General features: G+C 40.4%; 1 pseudogene; it reads left to right on the top strand.

Annotated features, from left to right (window-relative positions):
- Window positions 1–11,508: 11,508 nt before the first annotated feature.
- LOC127237400 (nucleoside diphosphate kinase B-like) lies at window positions 11,509–12,111 on the top strand (annotated as a pseudogene).
- The last annotated feature ends 11,627 nt before the right edge of the window (window positions 12,112–23,738 follow it).

The following is a 23,738-nucleotide window of genomic DNA, read 5'->3' as shown; positions in this document are numbered from 1 at the left end:
TGCAACATTTGTGCTTGATTCACAGGTAGAAAGAGGAAAATGTTGCCTTTCTGTTACTGATTTGACTGTTTGGCATTTGTTTCTCGTCCAGTCACAGCTGCCACGGCAGCTGTGTTTAAATAGAAGCATCTGTATTAGCCTGGATTAATTCAGTGGCCTTAGGACACCAGCAGGCCCTGTCATTTTCTCAGCTCTGTTATTGTTTGCAATTTTATGTGCAAGTGATAAGACTTTCCGGCAGGTGGCAGCAGACAACTTATAAGAGGGGGAAAACAAAAAATAAAAAACAAACAAAAAATATTTAGATCCCATTAAATAGACAAGAGAAAGAGCAGGAAGGGAAAAAACAAAAACAAAGAAAGTATAAGACAGTGGAGCTTGGCCTGGGGGGGTGCGGGGGGAGAGCGCTCTACAAAACACTGCACTTCTGTGAGGGGAGGGGAACACATGCCTCTTACAGGGGCTCTCTCTTGTCTCATGTACTTTGTCAGAAGAAATGTTTATATGAGGTGTTACATCAATGGCACATGCATGAGATATGGGGGCTGAGGTGGGGTGGTGGAGGTTGGAGCACAGAGTCAGCCCTGACTAACATATCTGGGAAGGCCTGGGCTAGCTGCCTGACACTGGCCCTTCAGACTTTCCTCTGTGACCTGCTTTCAAAGACGCCCACTTCCCTGCTCCACGGGGCTATTCTGTATGCATCACACATCCCAGTCTGGCTCCGGGCTCCAAAACTGGACGCCCCCCCCCTTTCCCCAGGCAGCCAATTTAGCCTGCTTGTCCTCCTTGCCTTTCTGGGTTGGCGGTTGCCATGACAACCCCCAAGGCTCTTCGGGCTTTCTTAGTGACTGACCAGGCCTGGAAAACCATTTTGGAATCGACAGTGCTGTATTTGTGGGAAATTTTAATGAAAGAGCAGCCTGACCTAGCTTCAGTGCTGCTCAGTGAAAATGGCAGGGACGTCAGGAGCTGCTGAATTGGAAGGAGCAGAGGCTGCCAGAAAGATGGGCTACCTGGGAGAGACTAGAGGGAGAGGCAGAAGGATGCCCCTGCCCTTTGAAATTGCCTCATCTTCAGGCAGAAGGGCTCCCTACCACACCTAATGGAGTGGTTCTCCAACACAGTGGGGCATTTCAGGCCATGCAGACATAGGCAGTTCTTTTTCTGGGCTTTAATAAATGTGTAAACTTAAGCTTGTTTTCATTCATAAAAAGAAGAAAGCAAAGCAAAAAAAATGCACTTCTCAAAGGTAAATGTGGGGAGAATATCTCCGACAATTTAGACTTGAAGTTCACCTCTATTGCTTATTGCTTAGTTTTTATTTTTTCCAATTTCCAATGGTTCTGCAGCAGGCAGTCTCTAGGACACCCTCCATGAACCCTGCTCTGAACATTCTTACCTGGTGTGTGTCTTTTCCATCAACATAACCTGCATTCATCACTCTGCTTCTGATGACCAAAATACTGCAGAAATTATGGTATGTCACATCTGGAAGGAGGTGCAAAAAACAAAAATGGGTTTGCTTTTGGTGTCTCCCTGTCACTAAAAGCCTTGACTGTCACAGCATGAATTGGGTAGGCAGCTTTGGAAATATCTACATGGCAAGAATTGAAAGGGGGGCTCTGATTCCAATTTTGCATTGGGATGACCCAGTTTCTCTTCTAGTGGCTTCATTGCTCTCTAATGAGGGAACAAGAGCCAGGGGACACAGCTGAGCTAGGGCTGGAGCCTCAACCTACAGATATGGTCAGAGAATAAATTGTCATCTCAAGCAAGTGCATTTTGGTGGTCTAAGTTAAAGAGAAACAGGTAACTATTAGAACGGTTTGTTTTTGCTCTCACTTCCAGGTTTTGGGCTGTTGGGAGTGCTCTTTGGACTCTCTCTAGTTGTATTTAATTCCATGCTTATCACTTGCATCTCTAAGAGGCATAAGGTAGGTCACCAGCTCTCAAATTTTCAGTTTCCTCGTCTATTATGACCTTAAAGATCAAGTAGGTTGGTACAGTTGTCCCTCAGTACCTGTGAGACATACTCACCAAAACCTCCTATCCTTCGAAAATACATGAGGCTCAAGTACCTAGCATATTTGCATATAATATGTACATACAATAGAGCCAACCCTGTTAGCACAGGGGTGGGAGAGCCAACCCAGAAGGTGTCAGCATGAGAAGGCTACCCCCCATTTCTCATCTGTCTTGTAGCAGCATGGGAAGGGAAATTAAAAGCCTCCCTCCTTGCCCATCAATGTCTAAGGCAGGTTGGAGAATTGGCCCTGTGGTCATTAGTATGGGAGATGTATCCCTAATCCCCACCAGCTGCAACACTCAGGAGAGCAGGGCCTGCAGCTCTCCAGGGCAGCATGATAGAGTTAACACTGTTAGCGAAGGTATAGGTGATCCAGTCCTGAAATTGTGACCATGGGAGAATTGTCCCCATTTTCCATCTGGCAAACCAACACTACAACTGCCCAGGCCCACCAAACATCCACCCCATGTGGATGTGAAGGGACCAGACCCACAGACCCAAAGCTGCAAGTTCTCCACAACACGGCGGCAATGTGATGTCCACAAAGAGTTCTAGTGTGGGCCCAGTATCTAATGTGTCATGGAGACCAGGAGCCTTGAACCAGACCAATGACTCTTTGCAATAATCACTTGCAGATAGAGATAGATGTATAAACAAAGGGGTATACAGCATGACTTGTTAGGTCACACTGTAGCTTCTATGACAAGATTTTTAATTCCTCCCTTTTTGAAAAATTTTCTTATTTTATTTTCTTCCTTCTTCTCTTGAATTTTGTTTTATTCGGGGGGGGTTTACAGGGGCAGGGGGCGGATTCAAAGGGTCAGGGAATGAATGTTGTGAAAAACACATAGAATTAAAACTACATAAAAATAATAAATAAACCTTTTTATCGTGAAAAAGGGATGTGCACATTTACACATGCACTTTAAATCACCTCCATGATTGCTTATAGTCAATATGATGGAAATGCTACATAAGGGGCTACCAGAGAAATTGTTTAGGGAATAATGACCAGAATTCTGCACATGCTCACTACAGATGCAACTTGTATTTAAACTTTCTGTTCCATATTTGAGTGGATCCATGGATGCAAAATGTAGACACTGAGATCTAGCTTTACTTGTAAAGGTGTTTGAACATAGTGCATAGAAAATGCTTGATACACTAGACACATCACTATTGAACACAAGCCACTCCCATTTCCATGCACAGCTTTTTCAGTAAGTCTACATCAATCATCCATCTCCAGGGACTAAGTTGCTGACCAAATCAGCATCAATTAGCCATTGCATATATATTCTGAAGACTCCATGCAGACACATAAACTGGTGCTTTTACAAAGATGCTGTGATTCTTGAATCATCTTAACCCTGTAAAATGTGGCTGTGAAGGCTTTGTACTGAGAAGGTCATCATCTGGGTATTCAGGATGGGCCACAAGCACCAGGGAAAGATTTCTGGAAAGGTGATCATTCTAGGAATAGGCCAGTTAGCTATGTCTCTGATGAGCTTGGAGTGAATGAGGGACCTATGCAAAGTCATGAACATTGACTTATCCCTGCTGTCAGAATGTAAATTGTACCATACACAGACTGCGGCACTATGGGCTCAATATTATAATCCTCTTCAACCACTGAGCTAAAGTGGGGAATTTTGGGAAAATATCTAGGGAATTGGGAAGTGGTGGTATTTGCAGGGAAAGTTGGTGGTGCCTTCTCCAGATGTGGACACAGTCAAGACTGACATTAAAATAAACATAAAATTATAAACAAATATAAGTTGAATATCTCACTCTTTTATGCATATGAGTGAACATTGTGTGTGTGTGTGTGTTTGTGTGTATGTGTGTGTGGTGTGGTGTGTATGTGTAGACTAGAAGAGAATGTAAGATACCCTGGAACTGGAGTTGCATGTAGGTGCTAGAATCCAAACTCCAATCCTCTAGAAGAGCAGCAAGAACTCTTGACCAATTAACTCTCTCTCCAAATCTGTTTACTCTTTGTCTCTCAATGTTTGTGTCATGGCTAGAAAAATCCATAGACTTAATGTTTTCCACATGAATATGGAATATGGAATATATAGAAGTCAAATAACCCACCTAGTTGTGATAAAGCTGGGACATGACTTGTGCCAATCTGTCAGTAGAACCTACATTCTTCTTAGCTACAGAAGACAAACAACTCTCTAGGATATTTTCTAGGATCCAAGCTTGCATACTGCTATGTTGCCACAACTTAACCTCAGACAAGGGAGGTGCCACTCATTTTCTTATGCTTGTGTTCTAATCCACTAAGAGCTTAAGCAGTGCACTGGAATCCAGGTGGCTGTGGGAACTCTGGTTTGGGGCAAACTCAGTTGCTCTGAGATCCGTTTGCTGCTTGAGAAGCGATAGTCTACAATCCAAGTGTCTGAGGCCTTCTTTACAATGCAACCTTCACAGAGCCATTCAATCTGGACCTGGTCCCTCCTCAGCAATCTTAGGGCAGAGCTGTGAGGAAGCTAGACTTCTAAAATGGTGTTTGCCATCCTCACTTGGCTGGATGGAAGCAGATGGGTGGGATCAGGGCAGGATGCCATTGGCAGCCAGAACCTGAGATCTGAATGCTTTAATGGCCACTACTCTCACATCCCAGATATATTTAGAGAAGGCTACCACTTCCTGGAATTCCATCTATACCCAAGAAATCTCACAAGGTCTTTGCCAAAGCTTCCCATCAGATAATCTAGCCTTGGGGATAACTCAAAGAAAACATCATTGAAAGCATTTTGTGGAACAGCTCCTCTGAAGATCATTGGTAATTAGAATATTTTAAATGTAAAATACATTTTCATTTGATTGTTTGTAACAGTCTCACTTTGTAGCCCAGACTGGCCTGCAACTCATAATCTTCCTGCTTCAGCCTTTCAAGTACTAGGATAACAATCCTGAACAGCCCCTACCTTTAAACCTAAAATACTTCAAAAGGTAATGATTTGCTTGAAAGAGAAAAGAAAGAATTGAGAGAAAGTGATGACAAAGAAAGAGAAAATGAAAGGGAGAAGAGAGGGCTATTAGTGAAACACTTAATATCACTGTGTGGATGCTGTTGCTTTATTGGCTTTTGGCGACCAACACCATCACCAGCACTTCATTACCTTGTACTGCCTACATCCTCTGAGACTGCACTCTCTGCATCAGAGGATGAGTCCTGGGAATCACATATATCATCTTCAGCCACACATTCAGAGGTCAGTGACTGGTAGCCCAGGATGGGATATGCATCCCAGAACAGGCAGTAACTAGTTCACAGCACTTATTTAGAGAGCTCCTAATGTGTCAGGCAAGTCCAGGCTGAGTGCTTGCTAGGTATGCACAAGGTGTTGTCTCATGTGCATTCTGCATATGCACCTCTAAACCAGGAGGAATTTCAAAGAGGAGTCTTCAGAAGTCACTGAGCTCAGGGTTGATCATCCTGACTCAACTAACTCAACCCTCTCTCTGCTCCTGAATATAGTATCTCCCCAACAGGCTGATTGAGTTGTCAGATTTCTGTATCCAAAAACAAAGCAGCAAGATTTCTGGCTGTTTTTCCTAAGGAAAGCAAAAAAGAAAAGGCTTATAAACCATTTTCCTAATGAGGTAATTCATTTATGCACTGGCAGCCACTAGTGGATCATTATGAATTAATTTACTAAATTAATCAATCAATTTAGTCATATAATCGGATCAAGTAGATCACAGGCCAGCCTGCTCTGGTATGATTAATTAGATGACTTGAAAGATCAGATAATTAGATCACACTAATCGCATGCTTTTTACACTCATTTCCCAAATGGAAAATGCAAGCCTTCTGGAGAGTACCATGAGTTGGGCTGCATAGGCCTGTCTGTGGTCTGGGCCTGACTCTGGGTTTAAAAGTATACAATTTGAGATACAGGATTTGGTGAACAAATAATTCCAAAATGGTTTAAAATGTCACAAGTTTGTCTTACATTTATTTTTTAAAAATTTTATTTAATTTTTTTCTCATTTTACATATTGATTCTAATTCCCTCTCCCTGCCATCCTCCCATGCCCCCCACTAACCTCCCATCTCATCCTCCATCCACACCCCAGGGAGAGTGAGGCCTTCCATGAGGAATCAGCAAAATCTTTCAAGTCATTTGGAGTAGAGTCCAGGCCCTCCTCTGTGTCTCTAGGTTAGGGGAGTATCCCTCCATGGGGAATGGGCTCCCGAAGTCCTATCGTGCACCAGGGATACATCCTGGTTCCACTGTCAGAGGTCTCATAGGCTGCTCAGGCCTCCTAACTGAGACCCACATTAGGGGGTCTGAGTCAGTCTGTCAGTCCTATGCTGGTTTCTCAGCTATCAGTCGAAGGTCCATGAGCTCCCCCTTGCTCTGGTTAGCTGTTTTTGTGGGTTTCTCCAGACTGGTCTTGACATCTTTGCTCCTCACTTCTCCCTGTCTGCAACTGGATTCCAAGAGTTCGGCTCTGTGTTCAGCTGTGGGTGTCTGCCTTTGCTTCCATCAGCTCCTAGATGAAGGCTCTAGGATGGCATATAAGGTAGTCATCAATCTCATTATCAGGGAAGGGCATTAAAGGTAGCCTCTCCACTATTGCTTAGGTTGTTAGTTGGGGTCATCCTTGTAGGTCTCTGGACATTTCCCTATTGCTAGATTTCTCTTTAAACCTATAATGGCTCCCTCTATTATGGTATCTTTTTTCTTGCTCTCCTCTATCCTAACCCCAACTCAATCTTCCTGCTCCCTCATGTTCTCCTCTCCCCTCTTCTTCTCCCCTTCACTTTCTCCTAACTCCCTCTCCCCCCCCTTCCAAATTGCTCAGAAAATCATGTCCCTTTCCCCTTCTGTCAGGGACTATGCATATCTCTCTTAGTGTCCTTCTTGTTTCCTAGCTTCTCTGGTGGTGTGGATTGAAGGCTGGTGATCCTTTGCTTTATGTCTAAAATCCATATATGAGTGAGTAAAACCATGTTTGTCTTTTTGTGACTGGTTACCTCACTCAGGATGGTTTCTTCCAGTTCCATGCATTTGCCTGGGGATTTCAAGATTCCATTAGGTTTTGTTTGTTTTTTGTTTGTTTGTTTGTTTGTTTGTGTTTTTTGTTTTTTCTGCTGAGTAGTACTCCATTGTGTAAATGTACCACATTTTCTTTATCCATTCTTCATTTGAGGGGTATCTAGGTTGTTTCCAGGTTCTTGCTATTACAAATAATGCTGCTATGAACATAGTTGAGCATATGTCTTTGTTGTATGAATGTGCATCTTTTGGGTATATGCCTACGAGGGGGATTGCAGGGTCCTGTGGTAGACTGATTCCCATTTTCCTGAGGAACCACTATACTGATTTACAAAGTGACTGTATAAGTTTGCACTTCCACCAGCAGTGCAGGATTGTTTCTTTTTCTTCACATCCTCTCCAGCATAAACTGCCATTGATGTTCTTTATTTTAGCCATTCTGATAGGAGTAAGATGGTATCTCAGAGTTGTTTTCATTTGCATTTCCCTGATAACTAAGGGTGTTGAGTACTTTCTTAGATTCCTCTATTGAGAATTCTCTATTTAGTTCTGTACCCCACTTTTTAATTGGATTATGTGGTGTTTTGGTAACCAGCTTCTTGAGTTCTTTGTATAATTTGGAGATCAGTCCTTTTCACATTCTGTGGGCTGCCATTTTGTCTTATTGACTGTGTCTTTTGCCTTACAGAAGCTTCTATGTTTCAGGAGGTCCCATTTATTAATTGTTGATCTCAGTGTCTGTGCTACTGGTGTTATATTCAGGAATCAGTCTTCTGTACCAATTCTTTTAAGGGCACCTCCCACTTTCTTTTCTAAGAAGTTCAGTATGGCTGAAGTTATGTTGAGGTCTTTGATCCATTTGGACTTAAGCTTTGTGCATGGGGACAGATATTAATCTATCTGCAGTTTTCTACACAATAACATACAGTTATGCCAGCACCATTTGTTGAAGATGCTTTCTTTTTTCCATTGTATAATTTTAGCTACTTTGTCAAAGATCAGATGTTCATAGGTAAATGGGTTAATGTTAAGGTTTTCAATTCGATTCCATTAGTCTACCTGTCTAATTTTGGGCCAATACCAAACTGTTTTTAGGACTGTAGCTCTATAATAGAGCTTGAAGTTAGGGATGGTGATGTCTCTGGAAATTCAGTTCCTTTATTGTACAAGGTTGTTTTGGCTATCCTGGGTCTTTTGTTTTTCCATATAAAGTTGAGTATTGTACTTTCAAGGTCTATGAAGAATTGTGCTGGGATTTTAATGGACATTGCATTGAATCTGTAGATTACTTTTGGCAAGATTGCCATTTTTACTATGTTGATCCTACCTATCCAAGAGCATAGGAGATTTTCCAATTTCTGGTGTCTTCTTTATGGGGTAGATTTCAAATTGTACATAGAACTGAATTCCTTCTGGAGGCACTGGGGAGGATTTTTCCGGCTTCTTGAGGCTACCCAGCTACTTATATTCATTGGCTCACACTCTCATGACTGTATCCCTGCCTCTGTCATCTGTCACATCTTCTCATGCTAGCACTTCTGTCCCCCCTTCCTCTCATATGGATGCTTGTGATCACACTAGACCTACAGAGATGATCAAGACAGCATCCCTCTCAAGGCCCTTATATTTACTCCATCTGCAAAATCCCTTTTGCCATGTAAAAGGACCTTCCAAAGGCTCCAGAACTAAGATATAGGTATCTTTTGGGGGCCGTTATAACACCTCCCAAAAACCCAAGGCCATGTTCAGATTTCAGAGACCTTCTGTAAGGGACATATGGTCCATTACAGATACCCCCATGCTCAGAGCACTGAAAGTCCCCCTTATTCAGTCACCCCAAATTCTGATACACCTCCCACAGCTCTTAGATTTAAAGTAAACCTCTGCAACATGGCTCAGCCTCCAGAAAAAAAAACTGTGCTACCATACAAATAAATAACCTGAGAGGTTCAATAACCTGCCTCTTTAAGAGCTACCACCTACATATTAGTTATATTATTAATTATATGTGAGAAGATCAGATGACAATACTTAATGCTCAGGACCCAAGCCCACTTCCTGACTTCTAAAGAAAAATACTTTTAAAATATGCTACCTAGAGGTGTGTGTGTGTGTGTGTGTGTGTGTGTGTGTGTGTGTGTGTGTGTGTAATACATATATCATCTTAGCCTCTTGGTTATTTTCCTCTCACCAAAACAGAGTGGTTACAATAAGCTCCTCTGCTGGGAACTGGGGCTGACTTCTGTAGGAAAGAGAATAAGAAAGGTTAATACATGATATGTGTTAGTCAGCAGAGGAGGGGCCTGTTAAAAGTTGGCTGTGTTTTCACTGAAGATGTGCCCCAGAGTACTACTGGCCAGGTGGCCTGGGACTACAAACCACCTCACAACTCCAGAGGTGGGACTTCTAAGGTAAGGGACATGGCAGACTTGACTCTTTGGGTAGCCTCTCTCTGTAGTGTGTCTCATTTTATCTTTACAAGGCCTTTCTTTGTGTCCACTTATTCTCCACTTGCTTTAAAGCCACCAACCGTCTTGGTCAGGGCACACTATAATTTTTGCTAATTCCTCCTTTCAAGGCCCTATCTCCAAACACAGTCATATCATGTGTTGCCAAGAATTAGCCTATGATTTGAAGGTGAAAATTCAATCTATAATGGAAGGGTGAGCAAAGCAAAGAAGAGGTTACAACATGTGGAGAAGCAATAAATCATATATTTTCAATAGAGAAGGCTCAAGAGAGTGCTATAACTTCCACAAAAGAGTTTAATTTCCCTGTCGTTCTAAAGAAAGACTTGACAAATGGGTAGTAAGGAGGCACCCAGGTACGTCCGAGGCGCATCTGCTTTACATCTGCAGGACTCATCAGGAAGCCTCAAGGTTTGGGTCCTCTTCCATCTTTTATATCAAATGTTGTGTCCGATACTTCGAGTAACAAGAACACAAGTGTTCAAAACTGGCCTAAATACCGTCTTCAACCTTTTCTCAGGAGATAGCCATGCAAAATGAAGGATATATGTAATTTTCTCTACTCTGCCTCCTTGGAGGCAGAAAACTGCGACAATACAGAGCATTGCACTAAAACCTTTCAGTCCTAATTTCGTCATCATCATCTCTCTCTCTTTTTAAGAAGACATCTAGGATGATTCTAAGATATATTTTTTAGTGAGAATGGAAGCTCAAATCTACTTATGAAACTAGAGAAAATTAATTTATGCTGCCTGGGAAAATATTAAATTTTAGCTATAAACATAATAGCTAAATATCAAATGAGGGTGAACATCAATTAAAAAAGCATTTTTTTTTCAGAACAAGCAATTGATGTGCTATCTTTATATTATTATTTCAACACTAATAACTTCCTTAAGGCAAATAGCTGCCTATATTAGCTTTCTGGGATGTTCTAATACTGCCTGACATTGGATGGCTTAAATAGCAAAAGCCTAATGTCTCATGGTTCTAGGGATGGAAGCATGGCAGGATCGGCTCCTTCTAAGAATGGTGGGAAAGAAGTGATCCAGACTCTCTCCTTATTTCTGGTGGTTCCACAGCTTCTGGCAGTGCCATAAGTCTCCCTGAGGTATTCAACCTGTACAGTTGGCTGGGTTCACAAGTTGAAGGCATAGTGTCTTAAGAGCCCAATCACTCATATGCTCTTACCATAAATGATATAACTTCAAGGACCCTGTCTTAATTTGTTTTCTACTGCTGTGATGAAATCCTATCACCTAAAGACTCGGGAAAGAAAGAACTTACACAACTTGGTTTATATATAGTTCATTATGAAGGGGAGTCAGGAAAAGAACCACAGGCAGGAACATGGAGGCAGGAACTGAAGTGGAGGCTGTGGAGGAGTGCTTCTTACTGGTGTGCTCGTCGAGGCTTGCTCATCTTGCTCTTATGTGACCCAGGACCACCAGACCAGGGTAGCACTACCACCATGGGCTGGTCCCTGCCACATCCTTCATCAAACAAGAAATTGCCCTACATACTTGCCTATGGGCAATTTGATGAAGATTTTCCCCACTTGAGGTAGCTCTTCCCAGATAACTCAAGCATGTGTCAAGTTGAGCAAGAATTACTGGGGATAGACCCTATTTCTAAATTAAGTCACCTTCTAAAGCAGTTAAGGTAGGGATCTCAATATGTGATTTTTTGTTTTCAGTTTTTCGAGACAGGGTTTCTCTGTGTAGCTTTGGAGCCTGTCCTGGAACTAGCTTTGCAGACCAGGCTGGCCTGGATCTCACAGAGATCCACCAGCTTCTGCCTCCTGAGTGCTGGGACTAAAGGTGTACACCACCAAAGTCGAGCCTCAGTATGAGAATTTGGTAGGTGACGTGCATTCACTCATCACACTGACAACTTGTAGATTTTTAAAATTAGTATAGATATTTATCTCCCTTACCTTACTCATTTTAAAAGAGAAATTCAAGGGCTGCTCCCATCGCTCATCGCAAACACCGGAGCACCAGCCGACTTTCACAGGACCATGGCCAACCTCGAGCTTACCTTCATTTCCATCAAGCCAGATGATGTGCAGCGTGGCCTGGTGGGTGAGATCAACAAGCGCTTCGAGCAGAAGGGGTTCTGCCTGGTGGCCATTAAGTTACTTTGGGCTTCTGAGGAGCACCTGAAGCTGCACTACATTGACCTGAAAGACCATCATTTCTTCTCCGAAGTTGGTGAAGTACATGAACTCGGGGTCTGTGGTGGCCATGGTCTGGGAGGGGCTCAATGTGGTAAAGACAGGTCAAATGATGCTGGGAGAGACCAATCCAGCTGATTCTAAGCCAGCCACCATTCGAGTGGAATTTTACATTCAGGTTGGCAGAAACATCATTCATGGTAGTGATTCAGTGCAAAGTGCAGAGAAAGAGATCAATCTATGGTTTAAGCCTGAAGAACTGATGACTACAAGCCTTGTGCTCATGACTGGGTATATGAGTAGAGGTGGATAACTGGGTCCTTTTCAGCATTATTGATGGATCCCTGAACACAGCTCTTCATTCCAAAGAATGAATGGATCATCTTTTCTAAAACAACAAAGACTAAAATAAATAAATAAATCAAAACCAAAAAAAAAAAAAAGAGAGAGAGAAATTCATGATTAATCAATATCAACATTCACATTCTTCATTGACAATTAAAAATCAAGTTAGGCATGGTGGCTCATGCCTTAAATTCCAGCACTTGATAAGCAAAGGTGGGTAAATCTTTATGAATTCAAGCCCAGCCTGGACTACATAGTGAGTTCCAGAACACCCAGTTACAGTGAAACCCTGTCTCCAAAAGAAACCACACACACACACACACACACACACACACACACACACAGTGAGAGAGAGAGAAATAGAGAGAGAATAAAAATGAAATCAAGAGCAATTTTTAAAAGAAAATTAAGTCCCTTCTTTTATACCCAATCTCTCTGGTTGTATAGATTTTAGTTTGGTTATGATTTATTTAATGGCTAATATCCATATGGAACTGAATCCATACCAGGTTTATCTTTCTGGGTCTAGGTTACCTTACTCAGGATTATTCTTTTTCTAGTACCATTCATTTGCCTGCAAATTTCATGTCATTTTTTAACAACTTAGTAATAGTCCAATTTGTACATGTAACACATTTTCTTCATTCTTTTTTTTTTTTTTTTTTTTTTTTTTTTTTTTTTTGTTGAAGGACATTTAGGTTGGTTCTAGTTTCTGACTTTTATGAATAGAGCAGCAATAAACACGGTTGAACATCCTTGTGGCAAGATGAAGTGTCCTTTGGGTATATGCCAATGAGTGATATAGCTGAGTTTTGAGATAGATGTGTTTCCAACTTTCTGAGGAACCATCATATTGATTTCCATAGTAGTTATACAAGTTTGAGCTCCCATCAGCAATGTATGAGTATTCCCCTTATTCAACATCCTTGCCAGCATGAGCTGACATTTGTGTTATTGACTTCAGCCATTCTCAGAGCTATAAGATAGAATCTCAGAGTAGTTTTGATTTGCACTTCCCTGGTGGCTAAGAATGTTGAACATTTAAGTGTTCAACTGGGAGCAGGTAGTCATAGAAACAGAAGAATCAGGTGGGGAGTGGGAGGGGAGATAGGGTTGGGGGAAGTAATTTGGGGAGATGCAGCTAGAATTGAGAGGCATTTGAAGGATGATATGGAAAACTAGTGCAGTGGAAACTTCCTAAAATATATGGAAGTATCCTAATGAGGTATCCTAATAAAGGGGGATACTAAGTTTCACCTGGCCATCTTTTGTTACCAAATGAGGCTTCCAGTAGCAGGATTGGGTTGCATTCATTTGATAGGTGACCAAGCCCAGCTCCCTTGGAAATTCCCAAACAACTCAGCCTGTTCCTAAGACAATGAGTTTCTCTCTGCCAATTGACAGCAGAGGCCCCATTGGTGAGGACAACACCACATAACTCAATGAACATGGACAGGTCAAGTTGATGCTAACCCAGAGTTTCACCCAACCTTGCTACATTCTAATGTCTCTTGTGCAAGAAGACTCTTCAGGCTACCAAAAGAGAAATGGAAACACCAACCCAGCCACAAAACCTTTGACCTACAATCTATCCTTCCTGCAAGATATGCTAGAGCAATGTTGGCACAGAACTTGTAAGAATAGCCACCCAAAGTCTAATTTGATTTAAGGTCCACTCCATGAGACAGAACCCATATCCTACACTGCCTGGGTGACCCAGAATCAGAGACTAGATATCCCAGAGACCTAGGGTAAAACTAAACACTACTGGTCTAAAAAAATACTTTTAATGATATTCTGCTATACTCATAGATTAATGTGTTATTCAGCCATCAACAGAGAAGTGGCCTTGTACAGAAGATGGGAACAGATGCAGAGACCCACAGTTAGACATCACAGAGAAGAAGGAGGAGGAGGATGAGAAAGAGAGAGAGAGAGAGAGAGAGAGAGAGAGAGAGAGAAAGACAGACATTATACAGATGCCATGTGGAAATGGTGGCATTTTCAGACAATTTAAGAATTTGAGGTGGCCTCAAGGACTCCGACAATTCAAAAAAAAGCCGAGTTTAAAAAGATACCAGCACATTTAGCATTTGGAAGTACCCTGTTAAATGTAGTTTGAAGATCTGCTCCTCCAAACATTTAATATCTGATTTCTTAAGGGCATAACATTTTAAAACTAGATTTAGAACAAAGATCTCATTAAACATTATCTGGTTAACATTCTCAAAGCAAATCAAATAAAGTGAAAAACTGTCTAAGGATATAAAGATATAACCTAGAACTGTGAGGACATCTTGTGGCCAATATGACTAAATATTTTTAAATGATTTTTTTTCCTGACTCAGTTACTGGTTACACTGTTTGTAACTGGGCTAAAAATGGGGATTAGAAGGAGCTATCAGAACTAAAAGACAGGGAGCTAGTTAATACAGTCATATCTCCTTTTATTTATTTATACTTGAGAAATCTAGGTGGTGTAATAAAGGAATTACAGTGTAGCTGGAAAGGCTGGGAACACAGCTAAATGGTAAAGAATGCACAAGGCCTAGAGTTCCATCCCAGGTGCCAGTAGAGAAATACAGACTGGGCTGGGTACTGATAAAACAAACCCTTGATGGAGCACTGAACACTCCACATCCCAGCCTTCCGTTCAAGAGTGCTCGCCTCACTCTTCACCTAGTTCAGGGTAGATTTGGATCCAAAACTCTCTCATCTTCATGTCTAACATGGGAAGGGAATCTCAATTAGGTCAACACTTTGGGGGTGGAACTTTCTAGTATCTACTGGATAAGAAACAATCTCTTTGTATAGGTTGATCATCAGCCTGGAGCCACAGGCTGTCAGAACAGAGGGGCAGTCAATCTAAGAACGAGAATACTGGGAGGAAGCTGGCTGAAGTCTCACACAGGACCTGAGCACCTGGACCCAGTCACACTATCAAAGTACAGTCAGTAGAAAAGTATAATACTGAAGCAACAGTGATGGAGTTAATTTAAAAAATAAGTAAACAAAATGAAAACAATAGAACGAGAAACCATCAAGTAGTGGAAAACTGTTTACAACTTTTACACATAAATACATATATCCATACAAATATATCAACACTTATACGAATAGGTAATAAATGTACTTAAAGTGGTTACAAATCTGACAAAATATGGAAAGTTTTGCACAAGAATGAATACCACCCTGCCTTGTTCATAGAGCATCATAACTGACAATTGACACAGCAACTCTCATTTGTTGGATACTTGGAGTATTTAGTCCATTAGCAACTTCCATGAACAAACAAATCCTACAATTATTCATGCTTTCATGAAAAACTGTCATATTATTCCCTTAATATTATAGGTGTTTGAAAATCCCAGTCTTTAATTCTTCAGTTATAGTTAAAACAACATGAAAATCATATACCCAGATGTTACAGGCAGTTTTGCCATCAGCCTGGTTTCACAGCCGTTTCAGTCCCAAATAACACACAGAGAAGCTGCATTAGATATAAAGTTGTTGGCCAGTTACTAGTGTTTCTTATTGGCTGGCTCTGTCTTAAATATTAACCCATTTCTATCAATCTAAGTGTTTCCACATGGTCTTATCCTACTTGAGAGAGGATCTGGACCTCTTCTCTCAAGTCCTATATCTTGAATCTCCCCACTAACTACATCTCCCAGAATCCTCCTTGACTCCTAGTCCCACATACCTTGCTCTCCTATTGGCCAATAGGGCTTTATTCATTAACCAATAAGAGAAACATATTTACAGAATGACACCTCCCATCACTCAGATGATTTTATTGCCAGACTCAAGGGCATGCTAGCATTGATTCAAACAGTAAGAATGCCTGCCTCAGTATCAGAGGAACCAGTCTGAGAGTACAGTACCCCAGCTGGCACTCATACACATTTAAGCACTTTAAAGGTCATCACAAAATAATGTTTTACAATATGCATTGTGAAATAAAAACATAATCACTATTCCAAGATAGAGTTTTCAAATTGTTAAAGCCAGAGAGACTTCCCAGAGCAAGTGCTGGAGGGTACAAGCCATTGGAGCACTCGGAGCTGGCTGATGGGGTGCAAATGATGCCATTCGCTTGGAGAGATGGCTGTTGCAGACAACTTTTGTTCTCATGGTGGATCCCAGCCATCTCATGTGTATGAATTAACCTAACAGATAAACCCATATTTCCCCACAAAGACTTGTATTTGTAGCAGACTTATATGTTGACCCACATAATGAAATATGATTCAGCAGTGAAAAGAATAGACCCCGACTTACACACAACAAGGGCAGACTTCTAAATTACTGCCCTCAGTGAAATAGCTTGCCAAAGGAAAGGTCACGCCATATAAGTTCACTATAGAAAGTTCCAGAAAATGAAAGTCCAGAGTGACAGAACATAGGTCACTGGCTATGCAGGATTGCAGGAAGATTGACTGGAATGTAACATAAGGTAATTTTGAAAATCTTTTGAATCTCCATTATGATCCTGTGTGAGTGTGATATGTGACAGGGTGGTGTGTGTGTGTGTGTGTGTGTGTGTGTGTGTGTGTGTGTGTGTAAACCTACTGGACTGTACCTGTGAAGTGGATACAGATTATATATTGCCTCATAAAACCATAAAAACTCATATGCTGCCTATGAGATATATTTCAAGGTTATATAATTCTGAAAGTAAAAGTATAACTGAGATTTTTTGCAGAAACACTTGTGTAAAGAAAACAGATAAAACAAAATATGGGCTTAGAACAGGAATCACTATTAAGATAGAAGACTTGGTATTCCAGGAAGCCATAATTATAAATCAATTTTATTATCTACTACCATATCCTCAAATAGAATTTAAAAATGAAATACTCAAATTTGTAATCATACCTAAAGACTTTTAACAACACTTTACTCAGTAAGTGATTCAACGAGCACAGGGAAAAATTGAGTGAAGTTATCAACATGAGAGCAAAATTATTAAGATAAGTGGTTTAAGCTAAAGATAGAGTGCTATACCATAAATGTTCATTATTGCCATCTGTACCCACAGCATTTTCAAAATTAGCTATTTGCTGAAGGACAGGACAAGTTCCAGGATATTTCAATGAATTAAAACCATGGAGGTATGTTATCTGCCCGATGTTAAATTAAACTTGTAATATACATATATATTACAAAAAGATCACTAAGCTATTTCCAAATGTTTAAACTTGATAAAATCTTTAAAATTAACACATAAATCAAAGAAGAAATAATAGTGACATTAAAAAATAAATTGGGAGGGTTGAGACAGGTATCACTATGTAGCCTTGTGTGGCCTGAAACTCTTTAGCCCTGAACTGAAATAACTAAAAGAGCATAACTAAACTCTAACTAAATTGAAGTTAAAAAAAATGGAATAACCAAAGTAGTACATTTTAATAGGTGACACAGTTAAATGTCTTCAAAGGAATTAAAATATGTGTATTATAAAATAAGAAAGAGCCAGGTGATATTGGCACGTCTTTATTCTCAGCACTTAAAAGGCAGAGGCGGACAGATCTCTGCGAGTTCAAAGTCAGCAAGTTCCAGAACAGCCAAGGCTACAAATAGAAATCTTGTAAATGGATTATCTTTGGGCCACCAGCACACACACACACACACACACACACACACACAAAATGACAGAAACGATTGATTATGAAAGCTCAACCTATAGCTTAGGCATGTTCCATTAGCTCTTGAAACTTATATTAACCCATTTTTATTCATGTACTTGTTGCCACATGACTCATGGCTTTTACCTCTCTTGATGCATATCTTGCTCTCTCTGTATCTGACTGGTGACTCCTTTCTTCTTCCTAGAGCTCTCTCTGTCCAGAAGTCCCTCCTATACCTCCCATCTAGCTATTGGCCATTTAAATTTTTATTAAAGCAATCACAGTGACTCATCCTCACAGCATACAGGAATATTCCACACAACAAAACTGTTACTCGCAAGTGACCTCCAGAAAAAGATGGAGGAGGAGGAGAAGAAAAAATAATTTGGAGGAATTTAAACTTTCTTCTAAACTTTATGTTTTTATTACAATAAAAAAAATCACATACCAAAATTAACCAGTCCCAAATGCAGTGAACTTCTATACAGCTAGAATAGCCATTCCGTGTGACCTTGGAGTTTCACGTTTTACTTTGCACTTTCACTGTCAAATACATTTTTATGCATTTGTCAAGTAATTTAGGCTTAAAAGTTAAACATCAGCAAAATAAAACCAAAAACGATTAAAGACAAGAAAACCATAGAGAAAAGAGTTAGCTATAACTCTTTGCATCAAGAAGCAAATATTACTAACACAGAAAGTCAATTTGTTGGGAAGACTAGTAAAATTAATAAATTCCTGGAAAATACTACCTTTATTAAAAAGCAATAAATTATTAACCTAAGAAACTGGAAAATATAATAATAAAGATTACAAATACATTAAGAATCTGAAAATAGCAGGTTACAAAAATATGCCAGGAGATCATAAACACAAGCTTATGTTGGTGAGGAAATTATAAATTTAAGCACTAAGTATTGAGTAATATTTAAGGAACTATTTGCTGTAGTTATAACTGCAGTTTCTTATTTTGCAGAGATACCTACCAACATGATGCCATCTGAAATTTATAGTGCTTAGTACATGACCAGGTATCAGGAAGAGGACCTGGAAATGGCAGATCCGTGAAGTAAACAGGCTGGGCTCATGTTACTAGTTGTAGGAGTGGGTAACAGTACATGGGGCTCAAAAGCAACACCTGCATCAGGGATACTCAACATTTTCAGTACAAAAATCTTTAAAAGCAGTCTGAGAAGCTTTATTATTCTAAGTTTGAAGATTCAGATAAAATATACCAATTTTTACAAGAATATTAGCATACAAAACTAAATTAAGAAACAGGAAATAGATGCATTCTTAAATGTTAGGGAGATAGAACATGTGATTTAAAACTCTCTGGCCCCAAACAGACAAAAAACAAGTTCTGATGACCATATCGTCACTTCAAATTCTTCCAACCATTGACTATTGACTAGTTTACACTGGCCTCAGAAAGAGTGAGAACCGTCCCTAGTTTACCATAATCTTGACAGTTAAAGCCATTAAAAGATATTGTAAGAAATGCAAATGCTAGGCAAATGCTGCACATGTATAGATGCAAAAGTTAACAAAAGCACTAAAAATTATAATCTACTAATAATACTAAGGTGAGGTAGAAGGAAGGGAGGGAAGTGGAGGGGAGGGGAAGGAAAGAGAGGGGAGGGGAAGGAAAGAAAGGGGAGGGGAAGGGTAGGGAGGGAAGGGGTTGTGTTCATTTCAGGAAAGCAAAGTGAGCATTCACTGGAGACTTCCTTAGTATTATGTAGTTCAACACAATGTCTCCTCCACTCCATAAGTGTGTCTCTTATATAATCACTCATTATTTTCTTTTATTGCTGTGTAATAAACTCATTTGTCTTCTATACAATGCTTAGTGTCTCATTTGACCACATTCAATGCAGAACACAAGGACCTGGGAGTCAAGTAGAGGCTAGAGTAGGATATCAGTAGCATCTTCTGGTGTTCCCTTCTGGTTGCAATGGAATTTTCTTTATCTTCCATGTGGTGAGGTGTGGAATCCTCTCCCTTTGGTTGAATCCATGGAATTCCATGCTCTTTTCTATTACTATTCCCTCTAGGGAATGCCCTTTTGTGCCTGGCATGAGCTCTTCATTGCTTTTTTTATTTGTACTATTATCTCCCTGCTATGTCCATTCTAACCAAATTTGGGTGCCTTTCTTTGAAGGAGGAATGGCTACACTAATGTAATGTGTTCTGGGTATCCCTGGTATCATGTAATAAGGTTGTCATGTTTCCTATATCAGATTATGAAGGCAATGCCAGAACCTGAGTGTTGAGTTCTTCTGCTTTAAATATGTATGTATGTATGTATGTATTATATAGCTTCCAAATTTCATACACAAATATAGTGTATTTGGTCAAATCCACCATGCTCCAATTCCTCCTCTACCCCCCTCTACCACTTTTACCTCCAAACTTCACATCTCCTCCATCAATTGCCAATAGCTCCTCAGCTAGGCATAAACCTCATGAAGCCCTCCCCATCCAGGAAGCCCAGGCTGAGTGAAGTCCTGAGTGAATGTGTACTATGGACATGTACACAGTCAACCATCCTACAGTAAATACACCGACAAGTGCTGTGTCTATCCTCATACAGGCCCCTGAAAACTGCAACTGCCTAAGTATTATGTGTCCTCATAAGATTTATTTACACAATGTGACAAGACAGGACACTGGATGCTTACTGACTCAAGGAGTGAAGGACTCCAGATCTGAGACAAAATCCTCAAGTGAGCTGCTGTCCGACTCAGTGCCACTATCAATGGGCTGGAGCCTATGGTGGAGATTCACCTGCTTGAAGGTTTGTTCCCCAGTTGTAGACTGTTTGGGAAGGATTGGGAGGTGTGGCCTTGTCAGAGGAGATGGTTGTAGGCTCCGAGGCTTCAAAAGTCCATGCCAAGCTGTGCTGTCTCACTCACTCTGCCTCCAACTTGCAGATCAGATGTGAGCTCTCAGCTGCTGCTCCAGTACCATGCCCGCCTGCTGCCATGCTTCTCACCATGATCATCATGGACTCGCCTTCAGAAACTGTAAGCAATCCTTAATTAAATAATTTCTTTCATGAGTTGCCTTGATCATGATATCTCTTCACAGCAATAGAACAGTAACTAAAACAGAGGCTCATCTGAATCCTGACCTTTCAGGCAAGACCACAAGTTTTCTCCTTGATGGTAGAGGTTCCTACTCTGCACTAACTTCAAGTTCTAGAGGTACAATTCATATTTCAAAATGCATAGGAGACCGAGTGACCACAGGAAACCAAGTGATGACTGATTTTTTTTTTGAGACAAAGTCTTTCTATCTACCCTTGGCTAGGTTATTCCCCAAGATGCAGAAGTCAGCAAAAGTAGAGACTCTAATCCCTTCTTTATCTGCTCAGCCAGAAGTATCCTAATTCTTGTCTCCAACATGTGACCAATCCCACTCGTGGCCACTAGATGACTCTCTACTCAAAACTCTCATTTTGCTGCTGCTCCACTGAGCAAAATGTTTGCTTTCTACTCCGGCTCCCAAAATGTACTCAGAATACATGATTAATAAGAGAACAGAACAGTGCTTTAAGTAAAAGGACTATGAGTTAAAGCTGGAATTTTCTACTGCATCAGGCCAAGCAAGGGTCTCAACCATGAGTTCAATAAAAACTAAAAGTGCCACCTCTTGGCCTGCTTTCCTAGAGCTCCTCACCACTCCTTGCTGGAGTTTTGGTCCTAGTGTCTCCCACCACCTGTGTTAAAGGCTTGTCCTTGAGTGATGGTTCTGGAAAGGGGGTGAAATCAGTGAGGAGGGGACATCGCAAGGCTTGGGGGGGGGGGTTCCTAGGGTGAGGTCCTTGAAGTGGGCAGTGAAACCCAATGCATTCCTCTTTCTCCTTTTCACTTTCAGGCTGTCATGAGGTGAGTGGCTTTGGTGACCATATTTTCCCATATATTTTAATATGCTGCCTCTCCATAGGCCCCAAAGCAGTAACGCTAATCATTCATGGTTAAAAACTTCCAAACTCTGGAGCCAAAACAAATCCTTTCTTTCTCTTTTCAAGTAGATTGTTCTCAGATATTCTGTCATAGTAATGCAAAACTGGAGAATCCCTACCCCCCCCCTCTCTCCTCCTTCTCTTCCTCCCCCTCTCACTTCCCCCTCCCTCCCTGGATACCAGGATACCAGGCAGAGCTGTGAGACAGAAAAAAAAAAAAAAAAGACAAATGGGACTATGAATAAAGAACGAACCTTGAACAATAATATGTTAACTATGACAAATATGCCATAGTATTATGGTAATAACAAAGGGAGTTAGTATGGGTCACATGGGGGCTGGGTATTAGCTTCGAAGTCTTCCATGAACCTAAAACATTTCTAAAACTGAGAGTTTGTTTTAGAAAGCACATGGATTAGAAACCTTGCCCATTGGCGATCATGCCAGAATGACTGATTTTCCATGCAATTGACTTGATAGAAATGTGAACTAGTGGAGAAACTCTGCTGGAGATTGCATACAGCACTGGTGCCAGTAAAAGGTGAATTATAATATGGGGTTAACTACACAACAATTGAGACCCAAGTATTACCCAGAAATGAACATGAGCATCATATTTCACATGGATATAGAGAGCTGAAAGGGTGAGATGACATGACCTCTAAAGTATCATCCTAGAAACATATTTGCACAACTTGTGAAGGGGAACAAAGTGATGGAAATGATGTTATAGGCAACATCCTCAGACCCTCTGAGACCGTGATTTCCAGTGAGTACCAGTTGTGACACAGCTCTTTAGTATAGCTCTTAAGCGCAGGTGGTATAGATGACTTCCCTGCAAGGTCAAAAGCAGGGGAAATATTTTCAAACATAAATTTGAATCTGTCTGCAAGGAGTCACTAGTGAGTTTCCTTTATGTGTCTGTGTGAATTTCATTAGTTTCACAGGCAATTTGACAATGTTTAATTTCCAAGATGAATTCAAACAGTACTTTCTTCCTGTACATTTCTCCTTGGGAACTATGCAAAGTTTTTATCTTCTAATTTAAATGCTAATAACCTGGGCACTATTGAAAATGTATAATAACCAATTTAATTTTATATCACTATAATAAACAACTATTCAAAGTTTATCCATAGTGTAACACTATTACATCATATTAGGTATTCCTGAAGCCAATCCTCATTGCCTCCCCATTTATTGCAATGGTTCTTAACCTAGGTGGCATATCAGATATCCTGCATATCAGATATTTACATCACAATTCATAACAGTAGTAAAAATACAGTTGTAAAGTAGCAATGAAATAGTTGTACAGCCTGGGGGTCACCACAACATGAGGAATTGTATTACAGAAGCATTAGAAAGGTTGAAAAGAACTGTTCTACTGTCTTGTAGAAGAGCCTTCAACAGAAAGCCTTGAAGTTTTCTAGCCCTGATTCAAAATTAAGTCCTAAAAAAAAAAAAGTAGCCATTCCAATATGTTCTCATTGCATGGGTCAGTGTAATATTGAATTATTAGAAGTGATTTAACATTAAGTTATTTCTGCTCTTCCAAATATTATTGGGTCTATAATTTGTGAATATTGGGATTACAATTCTTAAGAGGATATTTTGTTCCAAATAAGCACAATTTGAGAACTGTGAGAACATTGTTTCTATCTAAATTTCAATTCAACTCTCTGGATATACAAGTGTTACTCAAGTTTCTGCCAGGAATCTATTAGTATCAGCAAATTTGTTGTTCACTACTACTACTAGAGCAAATATACTTTAAACTTAGGACTTCTATTTACAGATCAAAAGTTTAAGATAATTTTTCAAAATCAAAGTGGATGGAACTTGAAGAAACCATCCTAAATAAGGTAACACAGTCACAAAGAGGAACATGGTATGTACTCTCTCATATATAGATTTTAGACCTAGAGCAAAGGATCACCAGCCTATAATTCACACCACCAGAGGAACCAGGATACAAGGTGTATTCTAAGAGATTCATATAAGGTCCCTCACAAAAGGGGGAAGGGAGAAGTTCTCCAGAGCACATGGGAAGTGGGCAGGGGCAGTGAATGGAGAGAGAAGTAGGAGAAAGAGAAGGG

Source organism: Phodopus roborovskii, unplaced genomic scaffold (genome assembly GCF_943737965.1).
Source record: "Phodopus roborovskii unplaced genomic scaffold, PHOROB, whole genome shotgun sequence".
Classification (NCBI taxonomy): domain Eukaryota; kingdom Metazoa; phylum Chordata; class Mammalia; order Rodentia; family Cricetidae; genus Phodopus; species Phodopus roborovskii.
Note: the sequence above shows the minus strand (reverse complement) of the source record. Positions and strands in the feature narration are given on the sequence as shown.